Genomic DNA, 11155 nt, shown 5'->3' with positions numbered 1-11155 from the left:
CCCACCCCCCCGAACCCCCTGGATAGTCTCCCGCACAAAAAAAAAAATGTGCGCACATCGCCTTCAGACGGCTGCTACTGACAGACAAGACGCATCCAGCTGCCTTTCCGGGGCCCTTCTCCTTCTTTTACTCCACCCCTCCGACAAGCGTCACCCTGACAGTCAGAGCCCACCTGTCAATCTGCAACTCTAATTATTGTAAGGAGGGATGGCTCTCCTTTTACCTAAGCAGGGGTTGAGGAGAGGTGCGTCCCTGACGTGCGCGTAGAAGAGGAGCATGGACGCACCTTTGGAAACCGCGCTCAGACAAAAGAATGAGTGGCGCCGGGAGAAACACAGAAACAGCCCCCCCAAAAAAGTTTGTTTCGCTGTCAGTTTATGCTCCTATTTTATGAGGATTTGAGTATCATTTTTCCTTTTATTATGAGAGTAATGTGATTTATTCATAACCTATTTCTTAAGTTCACTGTAGCCTACATGCATGTGTACAAACACGTTGACTTATTTTAGGTATTTTTTGTTGTGATCAAATTACTTTTACACCAGTTGTCTGAATCATAAGTAGGTTTTTATGTTTAATTCTACTATTCTAAAATTAGGATTCTTAATCTATGCTCACTTTAATTGTTGTAATAGCATCTCATTTATAGTAACTATTGTTGTTCAGTGCATTTTGTAACATCTCTGTTCCTCCTCCCCCCAAAGTTGAGGTACACTGCAGTTTTATTGTCTCCTGTTTTTATCTCAAATACATCAGCTGACATTTGACTAATCTGCTATGACTAAAAATTAACTACTCTGATGAATCAAATCAAATCATTTATCCAATGATATCGGTATATGCATTTTATTTGCTTATATTTTTTGTCAATTTTGAAACAGAAATTATGTATAAGTTTACCAGCTAACTGGTTGCCATTTAACTTATAGTTATATTCTTAGTTAATAAGAAAACAATTAAGAATAGTTACATGCCAACCACTTTTTAAAAGTTGCTCACTATTACTGCAGTTATCTCTGTGTATTCTGAATGTACTTCTGTTTCAGCACCTCAGATTTTTCTGGGTTGCTTCTCGTCTTGTCAGCCTCTCGTCGTTCATGCTGATCCTGGTTCTGCTGGAAGATCCCTCTGGTTAAAAGTGGGTGGCTCTTTTCCACTGTCACCACATGCTTGGGGAATTGTTGTGAGATCTAGTTAAAGTATAGGACACAAACTTAAATTCTTGCTCAAACAAAGCAGCTTTCCCAACAAGTTTCATTACCAGCCACTGCTTTTCACAAAGTTGATGCTGATTTATAATTCAACTCGTATATCAACCTAACTCTTTTTTTTTTTTTTTTGCTGTAAATTGTCCAAATTTCTAAGAAAAATGTAAACTGTGCCTAAGATTTCAGTCGTTACAAAGGAGTTTTAAAACCTATCTGCTGGATTTGATTTGGAATAATTTTATTGACTAGAATTTAATAACCTCAAAGAAACACGTTTTACAGTGTAAAACCTAATTTAACCCATTATTTGTTGCTAGCAATTGTTTTTTTTTTCTGTTTTTTTTTTTAACTAATAGATCTGGATGATTAATGAGATCACAGATCTGACACACATGCTTGCTTTTACTACATAAAGCTTTTTTAAGCACTTTGTAAAAATTCCCAAAACACTCTTTTTCTCTTTTGCGCACAAGTTTCAAGAGTTCCTTCAGAGCTGCTCTGCATCACAGTAAAAAAAAAAAAAGAAAGAAAAGAAAAGGAAAGGAAAAGAAAACATTGTGTATATTTTCAGTGACCTCTTTACTGGGACAAAGGAGGCTGCAGATCGATTCGTTACACCTTTTTAGCGAGGCTTCTGGTGAAGGGGAGGGGCTCTGGAGCCACTGGAGACTCCATTAATAGCCTCCTCTACGTCCAAACTATTATCTACCATAAAGTGTTTATAAAGAGCCCCCAACTTGAGCCTTAATATGTTGTTTCAAATGAGGCGACGTGACGGTGGTTAAGAGGGAGAGAAAAAGTAGAGGGGAGATCAGATTATTTTCTCTTTAAATAATCACTTGGATGGCATGAAATCTAGCGCTGTGCGCATCACGCATCGGACTTTCTTTATTTTATTTTTTTTTTAATTCCTCCAGCTTCATGGATTCCAATCTTACAGAAACGGAGTCAAAACTTTCTCCAATTCTAATTCTGGTGAGTTTCTGCTTTTATTCCCCTCGGCAGATTTTTTTTTTTTTTTTTTTTTTTTTGCTGTCCGCTGTCCGTGCGCGTAACCGGATCGCGGCGCGCACAAGAAGATAACCAACGCAGCTTCTAATGTGGCAGGGAAAAGAAACGGCAGAGTACCGCCCCAACATGTGTCTGTCAAAGGGGCCTGCGCGCTGATTGATGAAGCCGACCTACGTCACCGACGTTTCCATCAAAAGTGCGCAGAAGGAACTGCCGTGGATCAGATCATGTTCGGGGTTTAGCCAACGCTCAAGCGCGCGTCTTCCTGAAAAGCAGCGCTTTGTGTTTAATCGGATCTTGGATCACACGTTTTCTAATTTAAAGTCAGAAAACTGAGCTCTGCTGCTCTTCCAGTAACAGGGATTACTGCGTAAAGTAAAAGAGCATTCATTTTATGCGTGTAATAAAGGACAACTGCACAGCTAATATTTCATCTTGCGATGTTAATTTGCAAACGTGTTTTCTCTGCAAAATCTATTAAATAGTAACGGGAATTAAAATTTGCAATTGACATTTGATCACCCTCACAGCGCAAGTTTATACGGAGCAGAAAGAACAAACTGTGTTAAACATGATCTGAGGCCAGTAGTTGGTTGAGAGAGAGAGAGAGAGAGAGAGTGTGTGTGTGTGTGTGGTGGGGAAGTGGAGTTTGATTCTCAGGCCATTGCTATTTACCACTAAGTTGCTGTTAGGATGTATTCTTAATAGAAAGGTTCTCTAAAGTTCTTTATGTGTGTGCAGTTTGCTGTAATGCACTTTGTATTTACAGTGCAGGCCTTGCATTAATTGTCATCCTGGTGAAAATGCATAAAAAGCCTTAAAATAAATGCAACTTTTACTGCAGCAGCATAAATCCACACTGAAAAATTTTGGAATAATCCTACTTTTAATTAAGTACATTGAATCAATGGGAGATAAATTTCTCAATGAGAACAAAAAAATTGTTTATGCAAAAACTCAAAATCCACAATTATTTTTAGCACTAACCTTCCTTTCAAAATAAGTTTAACTAAGCAATGTTTTTAATTTGTATATTGCTTTTTTTTTAAGTTGATCAGAGTGTTTTCAAACACTTAATTAGTGATTGATTTGTTAAGTTCTCCTAGGAGATAAAACTGTCACATATAAAGACACTAGGCTGTCTTCAAAATGGAAAAGACAGGAGAACATACAAGGCAGATGTCTGTTGATTTGCCTCCTGGACTAAACTTGCCAGTTTCCACAACAGGATAAATCACAAATGATTTAAAAAGTTTAAAACAAATAATCCAAACTGTAACCTTTAAGACAATAATTGTGTGCTGTAATTCAATTCACAGCTTTTCTGTCCTTGAAGCTGACACTTTCACAGTCCTCTGCACCAGAAACACACTCACACGCTCCACAACTAGACATTCAGCATGTTGAGTGTGACACGTGTGTGAAACACACACCACCTTTAAATTGGTGGTGTGTGTTTTGGCTTTTGACCGACACAAAAGCCAAAACACAATCCGTGAATAGTCGTTCCGGTTGTTTCCCGTCACCCTCTGCTTTTACACATGAAGAACCCCCTGTGTAACCACGGTGGCACGGTCACAGCATGTTGACACGGAGCCCCCCACCCTCGTTTCCTGCACTACCCCACCCCCCTCTGTCCCCGTCCCCTTAGAGCGGGCGAGAACATGCGTGTCCTCGTCATGTATATATCCACATACATTAAAGCGGAACCTGTTTTGTTCCTGTCCCTCTGTCTCCGCAGCTCTGACACATTCATGCAAAGGAGAAGACACACTGCAGAGAAGTCCTGCATGCAGGATGTCGAATCAGGTGAGAAAAGAAAGGGTGGATGCTGTCACATTTTTACTTGTAAACATGCTCCTTCTCGCTCTAATATGTAATTAGAGCAAACCTGTGATTAAAAGATAAATACATAAAAATCACAAATTGTTCTTTTGACAAGTGTAGAGCTGTTTTTTTTTGTGTTTTTTTTTAGGATTTTTTCTTTAATTCAGTTTCTTCCTTTTTGTTTAGCACGAAAAAAAATCTTTGTAAAGCCTAACGAGCATTTAAAGTGAAAGAATAAAGCCAACGTGTTTGTGCCTTGATGTTGTGCATTCACATTTCTTTTTTTTTGATTCCTCACACTTGCCATTGTGCGTTGCTTCTGACGCCGAAAAACACAATTCAAACGAAGACAAAAAGAAATGCTTCAAACTTCTCCCTCTTCTGTTTCTTTATCTTTGCTACCTTTTCATCATCTCTGCAACTATTTTGCATTCCTTTATCCTGTAGTTTTCATCAAATGCTCCACACTATCGTGCTTCAACGATCCCTCCCCTTTTTTTTTTTATTTCTTTTTTATTCAAACACAACACAGTGAAACACTGCGGCTGATTTAATTTGTGTTTGACAGCAGCTAATGAGTCAAAAACCTTTTTCGGTGGTTTAACGAAACACATTTTGCAAACAAATCTGCCATGTTATTAGCTAAAAAAATATACGTATTTTCGGATGAGTTACAGGAAATTACATTGAAATAACATCAAACAGAAAGAAACTATTTAATGCCTTCCTTTTAATGTTAATGACTAATTTATCCGGAGTCAGACATGTTAGCCTGTGGCTAATCACCCAAGCATTTTGCTGCACTAACTCTCTGATTTGGAATCCTCTCGGCTATTCTCGCATGCATCATCAAATACCGCACCACAGATTTCCTTTCAAAGAAACTCGGGAGGTTAAACACAATCAAAAACCCCTCATAAGAAACTTTAAATACCGTAACAGCTCCTTTTTGCATCCTATGAGAATACCTCTCTTTCTAATCTTGAGTGATCTTGAATCAGTGATGGGTCCTATCAGATTTCATCCATTGACAGGCTGAATATAGGAATATACACTAAGAAATTAATAAAGAATAGGCTCTAACTTTGACATGAGCTCTATCTCCACATCTACGAGATAAGGCTGCGTAATTAAAGTGCCATATACTGCGAGTATGGAGACCAAGAGAAAGAAAAGAAGGGGTTTTTTTTTTAAATATTTTCTAGAGATTTACTTGTTAAATGTGACTTGGGACGATGCGTCTCTGTGGGGTTTTGACAATGCAATTAAAGGTTTGTAATCCTCCCCACAAAAGTTTTTTTTTTCTTTTTTTAACCAAGCTGTTTTTTTTTTTTGGACTGCCAGTTTAGATGAAAGGATGTGAATAAGTGCAGAACTGTAGTGACAGATACAAGTTTATTATAAAAGATTCAAACCTCCTAGAGACGAAGACACTGAAAAAGAAACTTCAGTTTGTTTAGCAATACCTTTAGATGAGGCAGAAAGAATAGCTTATCCTAATAAATGAATAATAAACTAGCAGTGAAATTGCTCTGTAGAGAGGCAGGTATGGGGATACTCCCAAATATCCAATTGAGTGCATTTGTGTTAAAGTTTGCCCCAGTGATTGAAAGGTTCACCTGTTTGTGGCTTTATGCTGAATTCGACTATTTCCTGGGCTTTTGCACCAAACAGCAATTTAGGTTGCTCTGTTTCTTTTCATCTTTGGATGGTGTAGTGATTGGGTGCCATGGGGGATTCTGTGGTGGTCCTAGGGGACTTTGTTGTTCATGTGGGGTATGACGGCGTTACCTAGAGTGATGTGAAAGGGAGCGATGGCTTCCCTTGTCTAAATCTAAGCTGTATTTTTCCATTGGACTTCAAGATGTCCATAATGAACACATAGTTCCAGAACAAGGTTTGTTCACAAGTGTTTCTGGTACTGAGCTACTTGGGGCAAAGTTAATGAACAAGTCTGTAACCATGTAAGCAAATCTTCTATGTCATGTCTTGAACCCTGAGGTGGAGAGAGAGAGAGAGAGAGAGAGAGAGAGAGAGAGAGAGAGAGAGAGAGAGAGAGAGAGAGAAAAAGATGTACAACACACTACTGGATCCAACACTAGTAGTGAGTTGAATCAGGTGGCAGGAGAGGCTGATGGAAAAATCTGGTAAATCCAAACAAATGGGGGATTTAGTTAACAAAAAAAGTTTGGAATATCTTCAACTCACTTCTTGTGGACGGGTTGGGGACATGAAATCAAAATGTATCATGTTCAGAACCTCCATTGCAACCTCTATGAACTCTGGCCTGGAGATCATTGCTGCCTGTTCTAATGCTTGTGGACACCAGCGGTGATAAAGAGCTGAGGTTTATCTTTAGGGAAACAGCACTCGGATACCTGGTGGACAGACGGACTGCAACGTCTGTGGTTACAGAAGCAAAATCTGGGCCATGGAAGACATTCATGGCAATAAGAAAGGACTTTCAGTTTTCCATAAGGAACTACTGGAAGGTTATTTGATGACGACTTAAAGGCGCAACAACATCAACAACCTTAGACTGAATGAGCTGGAATATCACTGTTGATATTTGGGTTTCCCTCCTGTTACCCCATGACTCCATCTTGGGTAAGCAGAAGATGATGCATGGATGAATAGATTGGTTTCAGTGACTCCTTGCTGGCTTACAAATATTTATTGATGATTTATAAAGGCTTTACAGCTTGAATATCAGGATCATGACTGTTTTGAATCAGTTTAAAGATAGTCTAATTGTAATATTTTACAAAAAAAAAAGAAGTGTCTGAACACTGGAAAGAGTTCATAGATCAGTAAAGAGTAGTTTCAGTACATTAGTATAAGATTGGAATAGTGTCATGGATCTGCATTACTGTCAAATGTGCCTTATGGGTTAATATTATTATTAACTAATTCTTATAATAGTATTAACTATTTATACATTCCTTAAAGAGTCTTATTGAGATACATTGTTAAAAACAATGTAACAATTGAACCCCAAAGCCTTAATTAATCAATAATATGCAGCTGAAATGTTTGGTTATCATCAGTGGCTAACCATTTATAACAGCATGTGGGTGTTACAGCTGGTTAGTGTTGATTTATAAAGGGATCACAGATTAATTAATAATGTTAATACTATTTCTTAGTGGTTTATACAGGAGGTATTATTGTAAAATAATACAAAAAAAAAAAAAAAAAAACATGATTCCCAGTGTGTCGCACCACAGCCCAAACTTTTACAAGACAAATTTCCTGCTTCCTGGAACGACTTTGCTTAAAATCCTGCTGGGCTGAACAAAATGACATCTCCACATTTCCTCTTTGACATACACACTCATGCTTCCCTCTCCTCCTCCCTGGGCTTTTGTTTTCACTGACACATGCACTCCAATTAGCAGTTTTTTTTTTTTGCCATTAAGGATGAAAGAGAAGGAGCCAAATGTTTATCTTTTCGAGCATCGTTTTTTCTATTTCCTAACAAGTTTGAGTTGAGTTTCTTTTTGTCAAGCAGAGTTTAATTCCCAACATTACCATGATCTTTTCTGCATAAGAATATCCCATAATTTCTTTTTGTTAAACATCAAAATGTAACAAATTGTGTTTATGACAAATTCAAATGTATGAGGGAACACGAGCAACTGGGATTATTTTCATTTCCAGTGACATCTTGTAAACCTGTTAAACATTTTCATTTTCTAAACCTTACACGATGCCTCATCTCCAGACGCTCTGTTAAGCCTTCCTCATTGGAAATCGCACAAAAGTCTCTGAGAATAACATCCTTAAAATGTATCGTAATTCTCAGCTAAACTGTAAGACTACAGCTAGAAGTCAAATCTTTTTTTTTTTTTTTTTTTTTGTCATCAGTCCTCTTGTGTGTCAAATTAGAGCATCCTAATCTTGGGCTTTATACTTAAATGTAAATCTGCGAATCTCAAATTGCACAGATCCCCTCGCTGGGGCTTCGACTGCTGAAATCTGTCACAGCCGCTGGTGTGCCGCACATTAGGGGAGAAAATGCTCTTAAAAAATGTGCTTTCCTGACATTAACATGACTTGTGTGCCTGGGTGCCGCTCGATCTGTGCAGTTCCAGGCGTATATTTATGAATAGGAACCTTTAATTAGGGCTTGTGTTTCCTCTCTAGTCACATTGAGGGATGGTCCTCGCCGACATTCATTAATGATAATCACCAAGAGCGATGGCATAGCTACAGGCCAAGTCTCGGGGGACCCGACACTTGAAAAGAAGCATTAAATTACACAGAGGGACTCTTTAATTGCAAAAAGGAAAATATATAGCCATCATTGTTAAATATGATCTTTTGTAAGCCTTTACTGGTTCAAGGATTTGTCTGAGGGGGTTCCCTACGCTCATACTGTTTTAAATGGATCTTCACCAACACACACCACACAGCAGACCTTGCTTTTCCACAAACTGGCATCACAGCTCGGGATGCATGGCAGTACTTTACAGTAGGTTTTTGTAATGAATGCATCAACATTTTTAAACATTTAATTGATGTTGAATTGCACAGGATTGGGATAAAAGCAATAAGCGAGATCCGTCTTTGAAATGTTTGTGCATTTATTATTGGTAAAGCTACGATACCTTCTTAAGACCAGACTCCTGGAGAGACGACTCTTACAAGCTCACCGCTGAACATGCTGCATATTCTGGTCATCAGGTACAGAGTCATTTACTGTACAATTACTCACAATTGTGGGGGGAAAAAAATTCTAACTAATTTCATATTTTAATGCAGGAGCAAAATCTAACTTTTCACCTTCCTCACCATCAGGACGCCAGACCATTCCATTCAGAATATGAATACAGATTTATACAGACTTGTACAATACAGGTGTGGACTTCAGTACGTTGAAATCTTACAATCTTTCCAGAGTTTTTCTGCACAAAAATAATGTCTGCCATCAAGATTAGACCAGTTAATAAGCCGTCCAATGGAAATCCAACCCTCAACATACAATGCAATAAGTTCAAAAACCTTATATTAATATGATTTCATCGATATGGAAAAGGGGCGAGAGGTACAAACAGAATTTAAAATGACTCTGTTCTTCTCTAATAATAAAGTCATCTTTCGTTAATTTATCTGGAGAATATTTACATAGTGAACATGCTGAACTCCATTATTTACATATCCATTAAACTTTTGTTTCACTCAAAAGCAGTAAAAAAAAAAAAAAATGTACCAAGAACGGATAACCAAATGGTGAAAAGCTTGACCTTGACTGTGTCCTTTCTTTTCCAAAACTGAGATATTTTCAGTGGTTTCTGTTGACAGGCTGTACGAAGAGCTCTTAATGATTTATTTATCTTTATGGAAAAGGAAAAGATGGTGAAAGGCAACATTACATACAGAGTGCAAAACGAAGCAGAAATTCACTCTGTTCACATTTGACAAGCCGACATGATCTTTGATCTTTTGTCACTGAGGCAACAAAGTACAAATAATAGATCTCATCCTGAGAAAGTAGTTTTTTGCTAGCTGTTTTTTTTTTTTTTTAATCAGACTACAGCTATTTTAGGATAGCGCAACACTGAAGTTAGCTTCTGATGTACACCTGGCAATGTGAGAGCTTAGAAAGTGACAGCCCAGATTTTAGCCAGCTGTTTGCTCACAATATTTTGTGAAACTGTAAGCTAAAGCAAAATTTAAATAGGTCACAACTCCTCCTCAGACATTTGGTACAATGTTATTATCGACTTACTTTGGATCAGCTGATTGTGGCGCATCAGTTGGGAGGTTCACTTTGACTCACAGCAGTGGTAGGGTCGGCGTTGGTGGTGTCCAGATTACAGATTAGGAATTGGAATCCTAAAAAAAAGTTTGTCCAATCGCTTAAAATAGATGTAAGGGTGCAAATAATAACAACATCCTATTTTCCTATGTTCAAAATGACGGTTCCACAAATGACTTGTGTGGCACAAACATAAATGGTTAACATTGGTAGGGGAATGTTAAGGACCTCTGTTAACTTCCAACGACCTACATTTGAACTTTTTAATGTACTAAATAATAGCAACACAATATATGTCTGCTGGTTTTTTCGTGTAGCCTTTTTTGCATTTTGAAGAGCTGCTAAAACAAATTGGGCGTCTGAATCAAGTTCTATTTATTCCCCATAGGACTCGTTTGGATTTTATCCACTCACTGATCAGTTAAAATCAGTGAAACATTAAGTAAAACTTCAGTTGCATTTATTCTGTTGAGATCAGTAACTGCTCAAAGTAAAGGTATATATATATTTTTAAACTGTTAGGTTTTGCTGCAGCAGTGAAGGATACATTTATTTCCAGGGTTTTTAACACATCTTTACGTAGGGTTACTAATAAATGTGGAGCCTGCTGTAAATATATCCTCTTTTAGTGCAGCAATCTTGATAGAAACAGAAGTGGAAAAAATCCACACACACACATACACACACTCTTAAACTACTGACCTAATTGCTCAGACTCACTCAACTAATTAATATCAGCTGACTTAACATGATGTGAAGGTTAGCTAGGTGACGTCTTCTGAATTCTGGTTCTTTCCTTTAGCATGCCCATTTCTTCTCATCTTCGATCTACTTTTCTTTTCTTTTTTTTCGTTACTCTTCTTCTCTGAGGTTCCTGTCTTCCATCACTCCAGCCCTCTTTCTAATTCTCCGTTTAGTTCCCTTCTCTTTGTTTCCATCTTTCTTTCCCATCAGATCATACCGTGCATAAATGCAAACGGTTCACATAAGTTGGCCCATATCTATTTTTACCTGGTGTTGAGGTAGAGGAGGGGTTGGCTTGGGGGCTTTACAGAGGTGAGTGGGCATGCCGAAAAGGAAGAGAGAGCAAGGGTGTGGGGAGGGGGTAGAGGCAGGGTCACAATGCTCCATTAATCAAAAAGAATGACACCCATGTCGTCCCTGACAACCATCCTGCCACCCATACGTCTGCTCCCCTCCTCCTCCTCCCCCTCCACCTCCATCCCACTCAAACAGGACAACTTTAGTGACGGAGAGGGCGACAATGAAGGAGAGAATGTGGATCGAGGACAGGGAAACGGGGGGGGGGGGGGGGGGGGGGGGGGGGGGAGGTGGTTGGGGGGATCT

At 38.6% G+C, this 11155-nt stretch overlaps 1 protein-coding gene and 1 long non-coding RNA gene across 3 annotated transcripts in view; one reads left to right on the top strand and one right to left on the bottom strand.

Moving 5' to 3' along the window:
• The window catches only part of LOC106945149 (teashirt homolog 1-like), a 202801-nt gene that overhangs the window by 51165 nt on the left and 140481 nt on the right, over positions 1 to 11155 (bottom strand). The window lies entirely within an intron of this gene.
• LOC106945150 (uncharacterized) overlaps positions 7 to 11155 on the top strand; it is a 16976-nt gene continuing 5827 nt past the window's right edge. For both annotated transcript variants that reach the window (XR_001424491.1, XR_001424492.1), the window contains exons 1-2: positions 7 to 2184; positions 3962 to 4029. This is a non-coding gene — a long non-coding RNA (uncharacterized LOC106945150). The remainder of the gene's footprint in view (positions 2185 to 3961; positions 4030 to 11155) is intronic.

Source organism: Poecilia latipinna, unplaced genomic scaffold (assembly GCF_001443285.1).
Source record: "Poecilia latipinna isolate Pla-1442-1.1 unplaced genomic scaffold, P_latipinna-1.0 Scaffold130, whole genome shotgun sequence".
NCBI lineage: Eukaryota > Metazoa > Chordata > Actinopteri > Cyprinodontiformes > Poeciliidae > Poecilia > Poecilia latipinna.
The sequence above is the reverse complement of the archived record's forward strand: the minus strand, read 5'-3'. Positions and strand labels throughout refer to the sequence as shown.